General features: G+C 37.4%; 1 pseudogene; it reads left to right on the top strand.

The window, feature by feature from the left end:
• The first annotated feature begins 310 nt into the window (after nt 1-310).
• LOC139893442 (chlorophyllase-2-like) lies at nt 311-19,361 on the top strand (annotated as a pseudogene).
• Nucleotides 19,362-19,860: the final 499 nt, after the last annotated feature.

The following is a 19,860-nucleotide window of genomic DNA, read 5'->3' as shown; positions in this document are numbered from 1 at the left end:
CGACCGGCGGGCAATTCGTTGGCCACCCTCCCGAGATCATCATCACGGGTACGGGTTATTCACGGTAACCGGACCGGAGATCAACGACGTTGACGCCTAAAAATACCCTTTCGCATTGATGTCCGTGTGTATGTTTTCCCTTGGAAAAAATATGCATGAACACATGGAAATATTGAATTTGAATTGAGTCGTCACCATCCAACAGTACCGAAAGATGATATATATAAGACTCATTTAGTAAACCATATCTTAACAAATTCACAACACTTGTATAACCTAGCTACAGCTCAAACAAATATATTATGTCAATATGGCTTCGCCTTCTGTACTCATTCCTTCCAAAACAGACATTTTCGCGACCGGGCATCATAAAACCTAGCCTGTAATAACAACAGAAAAAACGGATACTCCATCCCTCTATTGATATTCTCTCCACAAGAAGCAGGGAAATATCCAGTTATAGTTTTACTTCATGGTACTCTACTCGATAATACCTTTTATTCTCAACTCAGCCATCACATTGCTTCCCATGGCTGCATCCTCGTCGCCCCTCAGGTTTCTTTCTTTTTCATTCGTTCCACGTAACTTCATTAACAATTTTGTCGCCAATTCTGTAAACTTGTATTTAAGTCCTACTGTAAACCGGAGCAAACACACATATTTCATTGTGAACCAAACCAAATCAAAATGAGAAAATAATATTATTGTATTCCAGTTTAAAACTTAAAAATGAAAATCAATATTGAAAATGCTGGAGTTATAACCACATCTATCAACAAACATAGCCCATGCATGTGACGTCGATGTATGTGACCACTTCCATTAAACTTAATTTTTACTTTATTCTCTCTAAAAATATACTCCGTAGTGAGCTATTTAAACTTACAGAAAATGAGTTAACTAATTTTATATAAGAAAATCATTAGTTTAGTGGTTGGGCTAGAGGTGTCTAGCAACATATTTTTGGTGGACTAGAAAAAATGGTCGAAAACCGTCGGGATATTTCAATTAGGTCACATGTTTTGAGTAAAAATACTCAAACATAATGAAAGACTTATCTTTCCGTGAATTCACTAATAGAAAATCAGTGGATTATATCCAAGTACAAAACACGTAGTATGTCATACCAGAGGGGCGAACCTACTCGTGTGGTAGCACCAGTGAAATAGCGATGTAGTAGATTTTTTTTTTTTTTGGTTTTAACTACCGACACTAGTAGATAGTGTAAAATTTTTTTAGTGACACCATTGAAATAAACTTTCAGTAGAAATATTTTTAGATTTTTAACCGGTAACACTAACACCGGTGATTACCATTTCTATATCTGCCACTGTATCATACTATTCGAACTGATCAATACTGGACCAGCCTCAAAATCTCAAATAATATTCACAATTACATGTATATATCTTTTTTAATTCAGCTAATTTGTAAGTTTATAATAAACGTGTAATCTGTAACATTTGAATCTGAAGTAAAAAGTATACATTCGAGACATACCCGAAAGCTAGTAACGGAAGCGGAAATGATCGATGTTTATGTCACCGGTCAATGAAAGTAATCACGAATGGAAAACTCTTATGGTTTCACACAACCTAAGATTTCTTCAACAAGTTTTCTACGTACCAACAGAACTAGATTTCTCTCAACTTGCTTGTGTGTGTATGTATCACTCTTACTTGTGGTTCAACAAGAGATCTCTCTCTCTCTCTCTCTCTCTCTCTCTCTCTCTATCTATCTATATATATATATATATATATATATATATATATATATATATATATATATATATATATATATATATATATATATATATATATATATATATATATATATATATACTCCTTAACCACACAAGCAAGTTGAGAATGTTCTCATTTTAATATATATATAAATACAACTCTATATATATATATATATATATATATATATATATATATATATATATATATATATATATATATATATATATATATATATATATATATATAGAGTTGTATTCAAATGAGAATGTTCTCATTTTAATATTTTGTGAGAACACTTCTTAACCACACATTTAATAAAATTTTTATAATTTCTTTTAGTTATGAAAACAGTTACAAAGGACATATATGTAAATGGTGTTCAATTAGGTTTCCATAATTATCTCAACTGCAACTCGTCCGTTCTAGATCTCTTGAAAAACAAAACCAGACTTCTTTTTTTTAGATTAAACCATTAAACTAAAACGCAAATTTAATATTTAACATTAAAATAATACGGAGTATTTAATGTTTATATTTAACATTTAACATAATAATAATAATACAACCGTAACCATTTGCATCCACTATTAAATTTTCAAAAAAGATCTCGAGTATGTTTTTCTTGCAGTTTAGATTTGAGCTTCTATGTTTTCGTGCGTGTCTGTATTGGGTCATAACCATGAACATGCAGATTGTATAATGTATCTTGTACATACTTCAATATATAATACATGTTTGCATAAAAAAATCATAATAGATTATGGTGCGTTTGCATCCATCATAAGATGTTCACAAACTTCATCATCTTTGTAAGTCGTTCAACTAGCATCCATTACTCCATCTCAAATCCTTAGTCAATGCATCCTTTAATGTGCTTTGAAACTTGTTGGTGCATGAATCCCCAGCCGTAGTTTATTCTTACGTTTAGTACATTCGATTATGTAATAATGTTATTTACTAGTGACTATTGATTACTATGGTGATTGTGCGTTCTTAGTTTATTAAATAATCAATATGTTAAACTGCACACAGTCGACCGAGTGTGTGTACACACTCGACCGACTGTGTAAGTCAGTCGACCGACTGACAGACACACTCGACCGAGTGTGTCTGACTTGCAGTATATATACGGGTTTAGACTTCTTTGATGAGGTTACTCGTCCCATTTGTTCCAAATCGTTGTTTCTCGTCTCCAGAAAACCCTAACACCGAATACCACCGAAATACATCGTCTAGGTGTCGATCTAATCTAGGTTTTGCACTAGGTTCGACCAATTCGATCCCGAAATGACCCGTATCTCGATTTACCTCTATTCTATTGTGTTCCGCCTTTAGTTTAGAGTTCAAGCGACCTAAGATCCATAGTTTTATCGTCTACAAAGTGGTATCAGAGCTGGAGTCTCTGGTTTTTGCTTGATCAAATCGCTTTTTCGGTCAAAGTTTGTGTTTTTGGTGTTTTTTAGGTTTTTGGTCTATTAATCTGTGTTTACACGTTATTGATAGTGTTTTTATTGTCAAAAGGTGTTTCTGGAGTGCTTATTTTCGTTATCTACGTGTTATATTTGAGTTTTCCATCCATAATCGATTGCAAAATCGATTTTTGTCTAGAAAACCCTAATAGTCGACCAGCTTTTGTCAAGAACACACTCGGCCGTGTGTGTCCTGACAACCGACCGAGTGAGTCCTAAGATCGACCGTGTGTATTGTTCCACCGATCGTGTGAGTTTTACTAGAGCCGTGCCAGATTCCCTAAGTCAGTCGGCCGTGTGAGATTGTCACTCGACCGTGTGAGAGTTTCAATCGACCGTGAGAGTTAGACAATCGGCCGTGTGTGTTTGCAATACCCAAGGATTATATAGTAACGAAGTGCTGCCAAAATTTTGTTAGACAATCGACCGTGTGATAAGTACAATCGATCGTGTGTCTTATACAGTCGACTGTGTATCAGAGATAGTCGACCGTGTGACTTAATCAGGATCTTAATTAATCTTTTATTTTCAAACTTAATCAGTTAACATGTCGGACACTAATGAACAAGTGACAAATGAATATAGCGCGTTAGTAATTGCACCTGGACTACAAAAACTGTTACTTAATGAAAGCGAATCTGGATCGCCAAATAAAGTACCTCGACTTGACAATCTTAAAGACTTCTTGGACTGGAAAGTTAGGTTTGTTATTTACTTAAATGGTGTTGACTCTAGACTTTGGGAATGTATTGAGAATCCGTTTGTTTGGCCTTGTGGAGGTGATGGTGAACCCAAAGAAACACAACAGTTTAGTCCTACAGAGCGTGAACAATATAATCTTGAGTGTAGATGTTATGCTCAGCTAACGCAAGCATTGTCAAAGGACATTTTCCAGCAGTTCAAAAACCGTAACAAAACCGCGTATACTCTTTGGTTGGTCCTTCAATCTGCAACAGAAGGTACTGCTACTTATCGGGCAACAAAAGGTAAGGTATTGAAGGATGAATGGAGGGCATTTGCTGCTCTTCCATCAGAGTCACTGGGACAAACTTTGGAAAGATATCGTTTACTGGTAGCAGAGATGGCGAATTATGGGATTGATGTACCTGATGATAAGGCAGTCAGGGTGTTGAAAGATGGTCTTCCAGAAAAGTGGGACCATGAGATTGAAAAGATTCAGAACATGTACAGCACATCAGGTTGTACGTTAACATTGACAGCTTTTACTTCTAAGTTGATGGAGAAGGATATTCAGGTAGAAGCTAAGAGGAAGAGACTTGGTTCAGTAGTTGCTTCTGCATCCAGTTTAGCTTCATCTTCTGGTCATGCTCAATTACAAACAGCTTATATTACAGCAAATGCTTCTTAAATGTCTGCTCCACAATCTCAGTCTGGCTACTTTAATGCTAAATCACAAGCTCAGACTCAGAATTCTCTTTCTCAACAGACTCAGACTCAGACTCCTGTGTTTCAAACTGAGAATATCAGGAAGAGACCCATCGAATCAATTCAGGAAGATATGGCTCTGGCAGCTATTGTTGTTAACTCATACAACGATATGATTAGTGGACAAGTGATTAATAGTCATCTTGAAAATGAAGACTATGATCAGATTGATGAGGATGATATCGAAAGGATGGATATACTTTATTGCATGGGTAGCATTGTTAGACGGGCTAGGAAGTACTTGAAGAAAACCGGACAGAGGTCTTTGAGTTTGAATCGAGACTCGAAGTTTGGTTTTGATATGTCAAAGGTTAGATGCTTCAATTGTGATAAGCTTGGTCATTTTAAGAAGACTTGCACGAGGCCACCCAAGACTGGTTTTTCTGATCCTTTTCACAATACAACCATTTCAGTTACTCCACAACATGTTATTGTTGAGAAAGAATCTTCGGGGTCTACTCAATCTAAGGCCTTGACGACCACGTATGCTGATGAAGTGTGTGACTGGTCCATCACGGCAGATACGCATCAAGCTAATGTTGTGTTTGTAGGTAAAACTGAAGCTGAAATTGAAGAAGAAAGAATTGCTAGGAGAAATGCAGGTTGTACTGGAAAAGATAATCCGAATTGCACCTGCTATGTGTGCAAATGTGATGCTAGAATGAAAAGAGCTGAGGAGATTATGAAGTTGTGCCTCAGAAAGAGGATTAAAGATCGACTGTATGATAAGTTTTGCCAAGCTCGAGACCTATCAGATTTTGAGTTTACGACTGATTCTTCCGATGAGGATGAAGAAATAAGTTGTCATGTTGGTACTTGGTTCAGACAAGAGTTGGGACATTTGCTCAACTGTGATCTTAAGAGTGGTGACAAGAAGATTGTTACAGTTCGGAGTCCAGTGTGTTCAGACGAAAGCGAGAACAAAGGAGGTTATGAGGCTGACTACGCGGACAGTACGAGTTCAGAGTCTGAGTCAGAATCAGATGAAGACACTCAGGTTGGAAGAAATACCTATGCATTTATGGCCAACACATCCGGTAACGATAAGGTATGTAATGATTCAGTTTCTAAATGTTCTAGATGCGTTGATTATGAACAGGAAATTGAGAGGCTCGAGTGTGTAATTTCGAAGCTTAATGAGATATCTGTTACATGTGAGACCTGTCCTAAGCTTTTAGTTGACCTTAAGGATCTTAGATTGGAGAATCAGACTAATAAAAAGAACTATGATGATGCACTTTTCTACCTTAACAAACAGAAAGACTATGTTGATGTTATTAAGTCTTTAGAGAATCAGGTAGGTCACTTAAAATCAACTGTTATAGATGATGGAAAAGTGATTACTATGTATTTGTGCCAGATAGAGACTCTTAAGGCTGAAAGAGATTCATTTAAGTTGAAATACGAGTCTGAAAAAGCTAGAATCGACAATTGGCAGAGGATGTCTTATGTGAAACAGACTTTGAATCCTCCTAAACAACAGGGTTTAGGTTATAACCAGGTTGCCCCGCCACTTTTGGGTGAGTACATTAACAAACCAGTTGAGAAAAGTAAGGGTCATGTTGTAGAGCTAGAATATGGTAAGCCTAAAGAAGCACCTGTTGAGAGCACTCTTAAGATAGTTGAGTCGAAGAAGCCTTTAGATGCTGTCTATGAAACAGAGTCAGATACTGATATCGACACTAAAAAAGACAGCAAACCATTTGAGCTTGTCACTAAACCTGTTACCATTATGAAAAATCCAGTTAAAGCTAGTAAGATGACTCAGAGTCAAAAGGCTCAGCCTAAGAAAACTGTGAGTCCCAAACAGAATAAGAAGAAGAACACCCAGGGAGTGTCACCTAAGTTTATCAGTAAGGGCCGAATAGATGAATCATGTCCTAAGGTAGAACAATCACCAACAGAGGCGAGTTCCAAATCTGAGAATGTGTCCAAGCATGTTCCGCCTGGTCGTCGACAGACTGTTAAGCAACAAGTCTCGTCATCCCCTACGACTAGACAACATACTGAACCACCTAGAAGACAGTTTTCACCAATTAGACGCAAAGTGTTTAATTCTCATGATTTTGATAATGCTAACTGCTTTAATTGTGGGAGGTTGGGACACAGGGCTATGAATTGCAGACCCATTCAACAGACACCAAGAAGGAAGGTTGATCTTAGTCCAAATCGGTTCTCTAATAGGAGATCACCGTCACCGGTGTTTAATTCTTTTTCAGTGCAAACAAATGATAAAAAGGTTTTTCAAACTAATGATTATTATAGAAAACCATTACCGAATAACACAGTTTGGAAACCTAAATCAGAAGTTAAAAGTGTTCAGCATCCTGAAGGTCCTTCTGGATCTAAAGGACAATGGGTGGAGTTTCCAGTTGTTGGTGTTGATGGGAAACCCACTTCCATTAGGGCATGGGTGGCCCTTTCTAACTAATCCTCTTACTTTAATGTGCAGGTCGCCTACAATCCATGCTACAGTACTTGGATTGTTGATAGTGGGGCGTCCAGGCACATGACAGGGAACTTGTCTTTGCTGTCTAATGTGAAAACAGTAGATGGAGGACCAGTTTCTTTTGCAGGTAGTGAAGGAGGATTTATTACTGCTCAGGGTGTTATTGCTAATGAGAATGTCAGCTTTGATAAAGTTAACTATGTAGAGCAGATATCGAACAATCTGCTTTCTATTTCACAAGTTACTGATAAGAAATATACTGTTGTTTTTGATGATAAGTTTTGTTATATTTTAAGAAAAGAGTTTGTAATTTCGGAGGACATGATTCTGATGACTGCTCCAAGGTGCAAGGATCTCTATATCCTTGATATGCGTAAGGCTCATGTTAAGGCAGCTACATGCCATCAGGCTTTTGTCTCTAAAGCTACTGAACAGGAGTCGATTCTTTGGCATAAGCGTATGGGTCATTTGAGTCTGAGGAAGATGAATAATCTAGTCCACAATGGATTAGTTGATGGTGTGAATGTTAAAAGTTATCATATTCCTGGGGTTTGTCTTCCGTGTAAATAGGGGAAGCAGACTAGAAAGTCACATACTACCAAAAAGCATCATTCTGTCAATATTCCTTTGGAGCTGTTACACATGGATCTCTTTGGTCCAGTTAATTGTAAAACTCACACTGGAGAATCATATTTCTTGGTAGTTACAGATGAGTATTCCCGGTTTTCGTGGGTTGTGATGTTGAAACTCAAGTCAGACACGTTTGAGCATATTAAAGTGTTAATTCTGAAGCTCAAAAGTCTGTATAACTTGAAGGTAAGGAAGATTCGTACTGATAATGGTACAGAATTTAAGAACATTCATATACAGCTGTTTTGTAATGAGAAAGGGATACAACAACAGTTCAGTCCGGCTTATACACCTCAATCAAACGGTGTTGCTGAACGAAAGAATAGGACTCTAATCGAAACCGCAAGAACTATGCTAGCTGATTCATGTCTTCCAATTGTTTTCTGGGGAGAAGCCGTGAGTACTGCGTGTTATGTGATGAACCGAGTTCTGGTGGTAAAGAGACATGGTAAAATGTGTTATGAGCTGTTGCACAAGAGAAAGCCTAATATCAAACATTTCGAACCTTTTGGTGCTCCTTGTACTATTCTGGTACGAGATGCTGGAGGGAAATTCAATTTAAAGGTGATCTCTGGTATCTTCTTAGGATATGGGAATCCAAACAAACGAGTATATAACACTGAGTCTAGGTGTGTGGAGGAACGTTATGAGGTGGATATTCAGCGCAATGCTCCACCTCGTGTTAGTAAAGGGTTCGCTTGGCAATTTGAATATGATAAATTATTTGATTCCTTCAATCTTCCACCCGATGCTACAGAGGAGGAGATTTTAACTCAGGTTTTGTTTGATTCTCAAAACTCAACTGAGAATGTTGTTATTATTCCATCGCAGATTCAGAATCCGGTTTCTAGCTTGCAACCTAGTCCACAGAGAGTGACAGATGCTTTTGATTCAAATGCGGACGGGGTAGTATATACAGATGATGATAGTGATCTTGAAGATAATGAGGAAGTTAACCGATCACGATTGACAGAGGAACATCTTAATCCTCTATATAATCAACCACCAACTGTGACAGTGCCTGAACGGCCAACTGAAGCAGGAGGGGTGAGAAGATCCAATCGTGTTATTTTACCGCCTAAACGTCTACAGGATTATTATGTGGACGCACGTGGAATTCCTCATATTAATATTCCCCAGAGTACGACAATAGAGGCATCAACTTCTGAGGTTTCGACCACATCAGAGGTCCCGGTGATTAACAATAGTTCAACAGCAGCAGATGATGTTCAGACTGAAAGTGCGAATGTAGTTACAGCATTTTATTCTTCGCTGAATAAGACAGGTAGGATATTTGTACATGCTCACTCATGCTATGTATGTCAAATTGAACCGAAAGATGCGTATGAAGCACTGAAGTATGATGAGTGGGTTAGTGCAATGCAAGAGGAGCTGTTACAGTTTAAACATTTGAAGGTTTGGAAACTAGTCAATCCACCGCATGGTTGTGTGCCCTATGGTCTTCGATGGGTTTTGAAGAACAAGAAGGATGAACAGGGTATAGTTATCAGAAACAAAGCTAGATTGGTGGTAAAGGGATATCAACAAATCCCTGAAGTTGAATATGATGAGGTTTTTGCTCCGGTTGCACGACTGGAAGCAATCAGGATTTTCTTGGCATTTGCATCCTTCATGGGATTTAAAGTTTTTCAGATGGATGTGAAAAGCGCGTTTTTGTACGGAGAGATCAATGAAAGGGTGTTTGTTGAACAACCACCCGGTTTCGAAGACCCTCATTTCCCAGAAAAGGTTTATAGACTTGAAAAGGCACTTTATGGTCTTCACCAAGCTCCTCGAGCATGGTATGCAACGTTGTCCAATTACATGATTGAAAACGGTTTTCGAAGAGGTGTCATTGATCAGACACTTTTCATCAAAACGAAGGGAAAACATCTTATGTTAGTGCAGGTTTATGTTGATGATATTATATTCGGGTCAACAGATCAGGGTATGGTTGATGAGTTTGAGAAGGTCATGCAGCAGAAGTTCAAGATGAGTTCAATGGGAACGATTAAGTTTTTCTTGGGTCTACAGGTAGCTCAGATAGATAAAGGCATCTTCTTGCATCAAACCAAGTATGTTGCTGATATTCTGAAGAGGTTTCAAATGGAAGCAGAAAGACCGGCTAAAACTCTGTTGTCTGTGAACCATGGTATTTCACCTGAGTGTGAGGGTGCCGCAGTGGACCAAACGTTATACAGGGCTATCATAGGTTCTCTAATGTATCTTACAGCTTCTCGACCAGATATCATGTTTGCGGTTTATCTGTGTGCTCGTTATCAGGCAAATCCTAATGTTCATCATATGTTAGTGGTTAAGAAGATTATGAGGTATTTGAAAGATACACCGAGTTTAAGGTTATGGTATCCATGTGAGGATGGGTTTGATCTCACAGCTTACAGTGATTCTGACTATGGAGGATGCAAGAAGGATTTCAAGTCAACATCAGGAGGTTGTCAGTTCCTTGGCAGCAAACTAGTTACATGGCAGTGTAAGAAGCAGACTGCAGTGGCTCAGTCCACTTGCGAAGCAGAGTACATTGTCGTGGCCAGCTGTACATCACAGGTCATCTGGATTCAACAGCAACTACGTGACTACGGTTTGCAAATTTCTAACACTCCTATTTATGTTGATAATACTGCTGCCATAGCTGTCACTAAAAATCCCGTAAATCATTCTAAAACGAAACACATAGGGATTAAATACCATTTCATTAGAGAATGCTATGAGAAAAAGTTGATAGATGTTGTGCAGATAGACACTATGTTCCAAAGGGCTGATCTTTTCACAAAAGCTTTTGATAAACCACGTTTTACTTACTTATTAAACGAAATAGGTATTAAATTGCTTTCAGATGTGGTTCCTGAAAATGAGGTTCCTGACACAAAGGAACCTACACCTGAGACTGAGTTGTGATTTGTTAAGAAACTGCTTGTAGAGTATGTATAGTTTTGCATGATAGTTTGTAGATTATTTGCATGTTTACTTTTCATTTGCATGATAGATTCGTTTTTCCTGATATTTCTGCATGTTTGCTTATGTTTTTAGATAAATCTATACTATTTTACAGAGAAAATAAAAAAGCCATAAAAATCAGAAAAACCAGAAAAACAAATAAAAATTGAAAAATGAAAAATCTATAAAAATTTAAAAGCCTGAAAATGAGTTGCTTATTATATTTGTGGGGAAGTGATTGCAATACTGAACCGACATGTAAGTTGTATAAAACAAGTAATACAGGATGATTGATAATGTGTTAGTAGACTTTATTGACCTAACTCTAGATAGAGGTGATCACACTAACAAAGCGTAAATATCATGATAAGGAAATCATGGAAAGGTTTACAGCGGTTGAGGGTAGTCACCTACTTATCACTGAATATGTACTGAGAAATGGTTGTTCAGAAACTCAACAGACGATTGAGGTCTCCCCTACTACGGTTTATACTCGGTAGCAAAAGGATAATTTTGTGAGTCCCCAAGGTGAGCATACTTTGTCTAGGATGCATACTTGTTTCTATTTACCTTTATTACTTGGACCGAAATCCAACAACGTACATATCGGATACCTAAAGGGAGGTGTTTTATCTTGAAGGGTTGAGAAGTGCAGTCTTGTATCACAGACATAGAATGATGTGTATATCGCAATGTCATCGGGTTCTAGATTTCAATATCAGAAGATTAGTTTTCCGTGAAGTTACTACTAACGTTAAAGACTGTAGTGCATCATCATCATGTATAGTTGTATTTACTTATTTATTTTGTTTGTTTTATTTATGGAGAAAAGGCAACATCAGAAAATCCAAAAAAAAAAAAAAAAAAAAATTATTATGGTTTGTTTGTGGTTGTTCATTTATGTTGTAAATAATTTGATGCACCACCAAGCTGCACGAGAATCATGGATCAAGAATTGAACATAGCTTCAGAGATTCCTCGGTTATCTAAGTCCGAGACAACATATATTCCAATCGGAGACTTTTTGAACGATTTAGTTATCTACATCCGAGGGGGAAAATTTATCAGATCATCAGATATAGAGAACTTAAATCATTCAGTTCACATCTCAATTAGTGAACTTTAAATCATTTATCTGTGATATGGGATTGTGCATGTTGACCTGGATAGAGGGAATATCTTCTGGAAGGTATCTTAGCGTTCCATCACTCAAATATATTTATCACTTCCATCCATCAAACATCATACATCATACGATTTCCGTTTAAGTATGGGGTTTATAGCGGCCGGTATGCGCCTTAACAAAGTATGCAATAAATTTGAGATTCACAAAGTTATCTGAAACGAAAAGTGTAAGTTTAAGGTAGAAGCTCATGGCTGACAGGGTTGCTAGAAACATCGTGAGATGGTTCTGTTCAATCAGATTGAAAGTACATTGATGTGATAAGAGGACAGCGTCAACATGTTGTGCTCAATTGTTCTACCTGAAACATCGTGCGATCTCAAGTGAGGACTGACTTCGTGATTAAAATCTAACATTGTAAAATGTTAAAGTAATTAATCAACGTGATCATCGAAGTCTAGTGTGAAAGTTGGTAAATATTTATTGATATGTTTGAAAGTTGTTTTGTATATTCTTTATCAAGTACTTTATGAATGAAGCGTGAAATTACATGTCAAATTTAGTTCAGTTCTGATCCCCAAATCATAAGATTAAATCAGTGTGATATGTTAACTCACAAAAACATGTGTTATGCTTTTCGTACTGGGCTTCATGATAAGTTGTATTATTTATTCTTACGCTAATAACCTCATTTATCTGCTAATCATGATATGCTGGATCTTGTACAGTAGTTTGCTTTATGAATTTGCATATGCTTTCCTATCTGAAAAGTCCATATTTGATTACTTGAATTAGATTAGCTGTATGTGCATCTTTGTTTAGTGTATTATGTCAAGCAACTCAGTTCTCGGAAAGGTTTATTGTGAAAGGAATTCTTTATTTTTAGGTAATTTTTAAAACCAAGCTGTTTGGAACATAAAGGTACAAAGCGTGTTAAATATATACAGTGGAGATCAGTCCCAGGGGGAGTGGAATAGGAAAGGGTTTGTGAAATTGAAATCGAAATTTCCTAAGTTGTAAACCCTAAAGACAAACAACCGATTGAGGCTACACACTCGACCGAGTAAGTGTACACACACGACCGTGTGTGTCAATCATTCGACCGATCAAGTTTTAAATAATGTGTTGTGTTCATAACACACTCGATCGAGTATATATACTCGAATGGCCGAGTGAGAGACACACTCGACCGAGTGTGTCTGTGAGTATAAATAGGCTGAGGTCTCGAACGGCTCAGAACACTTTGGTGTTTTTGAGCGGATTTTACCTAGATTTTTCGAAGCTAAGGAAGGAGTTTTTGATCGTGCTTTTTACCTACATCTTTTTCTTGTGATCACAGCGCCACTAACTAGGTATTCTAACTCATTTTAATTTGTTCGTAATCTTTGATTTTATATTCGAAGTGCTAAACTCAAATCGAATGATGTTAAGACTTAATCTGTTATAATTGATGCTATGAACTTGTTAATCGGCCTGTTTAGATGTTATTGTGACCAGATCTTGAAGAAAAATCAACAAATTTGATTGATTTGAAAAATTGGAGGTCTCAGATCTGATGAACACGATCGACCGAGTGTGCAACACACTCGACCGAGTGAGTTCACACATTCAACCGTTCCAAAACACACACGACCGTGTGTCTATTCACACTCGACCGAGTGTATAGAAACCCTAATTTTTAAGATTTTGCTATTTTTGATTGTTTTGTTATGATATCATGTTTAAACTGAATATGTTGCATAGTTTTGCTTTTAGAATGTTAGGTCCAAGTAGTAGGTTAAGTGGAACATGGAAGTATGACCTGGAACGTAGGAAAGCATTGGCCGAACATAGGCCTATCCTTGTAGAGACCAAAGTTGTTGCATCCCAGTTCACGAAGGATCAGTGGAAAGGTTTAGATTGCTTGACGTTTCTTCAGATTGGGAATCATTACTGTCCTAAGCTAATCTAAGAGTTCTATTCTAGTGTGACCATAGAGAAGAAGTATGTTCATGCTAATTTCTTTGGTGTTGACTATAAGTGGACCATAGATGACTTTGCAGATAACCTTCTATTGAATTACTGGGGAGCCAAGATTTACTATTCTGGTAAAGATCTTAGGAAGATTTCTAGCAAGTTTGATGCTGGTGGGGTAGCTTCTCACATCACTAAGCCAGGATATGTAATTGGTTCTAACAGTATCGAGGTCAGAGAGAACGATGTTAGGGATGACTTGATGCTTAACATGAGAATTATCAAAAGAAATGTGGTGTTTAGAGATCCTCATGATGATATACTATCTAGTACTGAGGCTGTTCTATTGTACTGTCTTATGGAACGTGTCAAGGTGAATCTTGGGCAGATACTCATTAATGTCATGAAAGATGCTTTGGATGATGAGGAAAAACCATTTCCTTATGCAGTTCTTTTAAATCATTTGTTTGATGAGATTGATCTGGATGAGGACACGAATTATGAATGGAATCAGGTTCCAGAAGAAGTTATTGAAGGATAGTTCTCATGCTTATGATTTCGTGTGCTTATGTTAATTTATGGTTGTTTTGTAATTTGATCAGGCTAGCTTGTTAGCCCTTATACTATGGTGTGTAATAAACAATAACTTGTGGATGACGTAACTGTGTGATTTATTTAATGTGTTTGTTATGTTTGTTAATTCATTGATTCATATAATTCATTAGATACCCCATGATACATGGAGGTAAATGCTTATTTGTTATGTTGTTTTGAGTGTTTTTCAGCTATTCACTATGTCTCAAGAACAACAGCAGATGTCTAATGAAGAACGTGAACCACGAATCCCATTATCTTCTGAGTTACCTGGTCTGATTGGTCGAGAAGATACAAACGTACTTGCGTGTGTTGATGAAAAGGGTTCAGAGGCCCAAAGAGGAGGTTTTGGTCCGATCATTGCTTTCTTGAAACGTTCCAGGATCTTTAAAGCTATTACTGCTGAATGCACTCCGTATTATTCTCATCAGAGAAAATTCTGGGAGGTTGCCCAAGTTGTTACTGAAGATAACAAGAAGGTGATATTGAGTTCTGTCAACAACATGATTGTTCGTATTTCTGCACAGACTATCAGGGAAGATTTAGGGTTTCCGGACGATGATAATATGCCAACTGATTTGCCGATTCTGAAAGTTAGAAGGTGTTTAAAGAGATGTGGTTATACTGGTGACATAACCAAAGCTGTTAAAAGTACGAAACTTCCAAGGTAGTATCGATACTTTACATACGTTCTTCTTAGATGTTTGAGCCCGATGCAAGGAGGTTTTGATGAGATGACTGCGAAGTACAGCTCTATGTTTGTTGCGTTGGTTTTGAACGCTGAGTTTAACTTTTCACAGGTGATATTTGATGCAATGGTTCTAAACGTGAAGAGGAAAGTTCATCTGGTTTTCCCGAGGTTTCTTCAGATGATGTTAGAGAAGCAGGTTCAAGGGTTGGTAAAGATACCTGAGGATGAACTAAAGCAGAATCATTTAAATGATCAATCTTTCAACAGGTTTTTGCAGAGCCGAGTGGAAGTACCGGAGAAAGGGCTGATTGGTCATCTGATTAATGAGAACTACGTGTGTCCAGAAGGCTTGAGTTGCCGACATGAAAATAGTAATTCAGGGGATGAGACTGATATTACTATTGCAGGTGAAGAAGAGGTGAATCAGCCTCCACCAAAATCAACTGGTCCTCGATTGGTTGATGAAGATGATGTAACAGCGCTTGATGATAGTCAAATGGATTTAGTGAAGCGAAAGTTAGCTGAAGCTCCCAAGGTGTCAACAAGAGGGAGACAGAAACGTTTGAAGATTTTGGTTAAAGATGGAAGTTCGTCTTCCACAACAAAGTCCCAGGTGAAGGTTACTCAGACTGGTCCAGCTACTGGTGGATCTACTCAAGCTGCACCCACTCAACTACAACAAACCACATCTTCTCAGCAAGTTCAAATTTCTCAACGTTCTGAGACTACTGCAGGTGATATGACAGGAATTGTTAACAGAAAATTGATTCAGTTGTCTGCGGATTTTGCTAAGTTTCAAAAGGCAGTTGATGAAGATAAGAAAAAGACAACATCTGAAATGTCTGCATTGAGGATGAAGATTGGTGAGCTGGAGAAAAATATGGAAAGTCAGGCTGGAGAAATTTTATCTCTTTAGACACAAAACTGAGAACTGACGGATAGATTGAATGAATGGGAGAAGAGGATTGTGGTTGAAGAAGAGGATGATGAACCAGATCCATTTGGTACTTTTGGTGAGGAAGAAGAGGACAGAGCTGTTGAAGTTGCTAAAGGGTACACGGAGGATAACCCGCTGTATGTAACTCCTCTTCAAGTTTTAACAGTTTCTGAATTTTTAGCTATGCAGGATCGTCTTAATCATACAACTGTTTACACTGATTTAGAAGAAGGGGAGATCCCTCCGGATCTGACCGAAACTGAGCAGGAATTGATGGAGCGTCTAGAGCGAGAAGCTAAGGAATCTGCTGACGCTACATCAAAAGCTGCAACTGAGGCTTCAACATCAGGAGCTCAGAATTTTGAAGATGAAATGAGTGATACTGATGTTTTTGATGAAAGTGATAACAGTTTTGATGAGATTGTTATTGAGGATGAGCCAACTGAGCCTTATCCTCGTTATGAAGGCGTTGGTGATGATCTTCCAACTTTTGCTGATTATTTTGAGATGAATGATGAGCTTTTGAACAGAAAATGTAAAGAAAAGGAACAGAAGGAACAAGAAAGTGTGTTACCAGAAGGTTTCTTGCCGGTGAAGATCAACAAAGAAAAGATTGAAGTGTTGGAAGAAGAATGGAAGATTCAGATGCGGATTAGGAATTATGTGATGAAACCTGAAGTAGAGCCGCAGTTTTTGAAGTTTATCGAGCACTGTGAGAGTTTACGTGCTAAGGGAAAGATCATAGCCTGGGCCTATATTAAAGAATTCGATATGTATGCGATCAAGAAAGAATATGAAGTGGATTATATCAAATCTCCATTTGAATTCAAAACGTTACCTTATTTTGAGTTTATGCAGGTAGCCAGGCTTAAGATGTTATATCAGGATTACAGTGGAATTCCTGATGTTTTGGTTCATAAGATAAGGAAATCGTATCAGTCACCTAATTTCATAGGTTTTCGTCCTCAGTTTCCGAAGATTTCTTATCGAACGAACAAGAAAACAGGGGTTAGAAGGAAGATAGTAAAATATCGACCTGTGAAGTATATGCGGAAGGTTCCTTTGAGAAAGATGCCGCAGCACTTCAATCCTCGTTTTCGTTGGTGGTATTATGATGAACGCTCAGAGGAAGCAGTTATTGTGTTAGACAAGGATGGTGGAGATGAAAATGATTGTATAAGGGTTCTAGATCCAGTTTGGTTGCGAAACTGCTGTGAGGAAGATATGTTTACCCTTTACTACAATCGGATGCTGTATCGCCCAGAAAATCGTGTGCAGGCTGAACAGTACTGCAGGGTTGTGAAACTTTGCTATTTGAAGAACTGGGTGACAGATCCATTTACTGATTGATAATCGAATTTTTATTTCTGTTCTACGGCTAGGTCTTAGGGGGAGTTTGTTGGTGCATGAATCCCCAGCCATAGTTTATTCTTACGTTTAGTACATTCGGTTATGTAATACTGTTATTTACTAGTGACTATTGATTACTATGGTGATTGTGCGTTCTTAGTTTATTAAATAATCAATATGTTAAACTGCACACAGTCGACCGAGTGTGTGTACACACTCGACCGACTGTGTAAGTCAGTCGACCGACTAACAGACACACTCGACCGAGTGTGTCTGACTTGCAGTATATATACGGGTTTAGACTTCTTTGATGAGGTTACTCGTCCCATTTGTTCCAAATCGTTGTTTCTCGTCTCCAGAAAACCCTAACACCGAATACCACCGAAATACATCGTCTAGGTGTCGATCTAATCTAGGTTTTGCACTAGGTTCGACCAATTCGATCCCGAAATGACCCGTATCTCGATTTACCTCTATTCTATTGTCTTCCGCCTTTAGTTTAGAGTTCAAGCGACCTAAGATCCATAATTTTATCGTCTACAAAACTCTTATAAAATTAAAAACTGTTAAAATGGGATTCAACGTTTTATTTTTTTGCATCTTGTGCATGAATTAATATCAAGAAAACATTGGATGCATTTAGTTATTCTTTATCATCCATTTTTTCTTGAAACAATTGAACATTGGTTAATTTGTGTATGGATCACGTTGTTTCACGAGAAAAGGAAATCCCTATTGTACCCTTTTTTTGAAGGGGATGATTCTAACACACCATTTTTTGATCCTCACACACCTATTTTAACATTTTACTCTTCTAATAATACTCCATTTCTTTAAATTGGTGTGTGGGGATCAAAAAAGTGTGTGTGAGAATCATCCCTCTTTTTTGAATTTATGTAGTTATATTTGACTTAATAAATATGTGGCTAATAAGTGTTCTCACAATTATTTAAAATGAGAACATTCTCACATGAATGCTACCCTATATATATATATATATATATATATATATATATATATATATATATATATATATATATATATATATATATATATATAGAGTCACACAAATGTAACCTCTTCCATAACATAAGTCTCCATTAATCATCGTACTAATGATAATTAATTAAATAAATTGAAACTTACTATGATATTAGAGGTCTCCATTAATAATACAAATATTTAACCTTGAAACTCTCAATTAACTTCTAATTTAATATGGTGTTTACTCTTGTTGATGTCAGAGAGTTTGTGAGTGTAACTTATACTTTTCAACAGAATCTTATATTTAAAACATGTACGTATCAGTTGTATCAGTTGAATTCATTGACGGGACTAATGACGTTTCTAGATACCACAAAAGAAATCGTGAATGCGGCTAAAATAACCAACTGGCTTGAGGAAGGGCTTGAGAAGTATCTACCGTCCGAAGTAAATGCAGACCTAACAAAGCTAGGACTAGCTGGCCATAGTCGTGGAGGAAAAGTCGCTTTCGCTCTTGCTTTGAATATGGTACTTGATGCGAAAATAAACTTAAAGTTCTCTGCTTTAGTTGGGATTGATCCAGTTGATGGATCTAGTCAAGGTATACAAACTACACCTAAAGTTCTAACTTACAGTCCACGATCATTTAATCTTGAAATGCCGGTGATGGTTATTGGTTCCGGGCTTGGTGAAGTTAGCAAATCGATTATGGGAATAATGGAAGTGGGAGCGTGTGCTCCAGAAAAAGTGAATCACAAGGACTTCTATCACGAGTGTCGTAAACCGGCTTGTTACTTTGTTGTGAAAGATTATGGGCATCTTGATATGCTTGATGATGAGACTGGGTTTTCAGGGAAGGTTGCTAGTTTTATGTGTAAAGAGGGAAAGGCTAGGGAACCTATGAGGAGATTTGTTGGAGGGGCTGTTGTTGCTTGCTTGAAATCTTATTTGGGAGGGGATTATAGCTATTTGAAATCTATTAAAGATGATAAAAATTCACCTGTTGTGCTACAAGATGTTAAATATCGGCTCTGAAGGTTGTGACCAATCATTATTGATTGTAACTAGTTATTAATCGGACAGCGCGTTGTTACGATGTCTGTTGGTTGTGTATGTGTGCTTCAATATGCGGTGTCCGTTGGTTGTATATGTGTGCTTCGATAACGGGGTTGTGAGTTTGAATTACCTGTAAAACAGAAAGTATATGAAAAGTGTATGAAGTTGTCGATATGTGTTGAATGTACATCTGGAATATGTAATATATCTGGAATGTGTAGTGTTTGAACTTACGTTTGTTAATTTTCCTTCACCCAGCAGGCCTACTGCAATTATGACGTGTTTTATTAAGGAATTGTAACTTTCAAGGTCGAATTCTGTTGCCATCTCGTTCCATAGTGTGCACTGTATTGTTGTATCGCTGTATGAAAACCAATGCCTATAGTTTAAAGAATCACAACCTGCTCTATAAGGTGAAAGTCCGTTATTCTTGTAGGATCGTGTAAACAGGATTAAACGACCTAATCGACTATATCGA

This window comes from Rutidosis leptorrhynchoides, chromosome 2 (assembly GCF_046630445.1).
Source record: "Rutidosis leptorrhynchoides isolate AG116_Rl617_1_P2 chromosome 2, CSIRO_AGI_Rlap_v1, whole genome shotgun sequence".
NCBI lineage: Eukaryota > Viridiplantae > Streptophyta > Magnoliopsida > Asterales > Asteraceae > Rutidosis > Rutidosis leptorrhynchoides.
The sequence above is the reverse complement of the archived record's forward strand: the minus strand, read 5'-3'. Positions and strand labels throughout refer to the sequence as shown.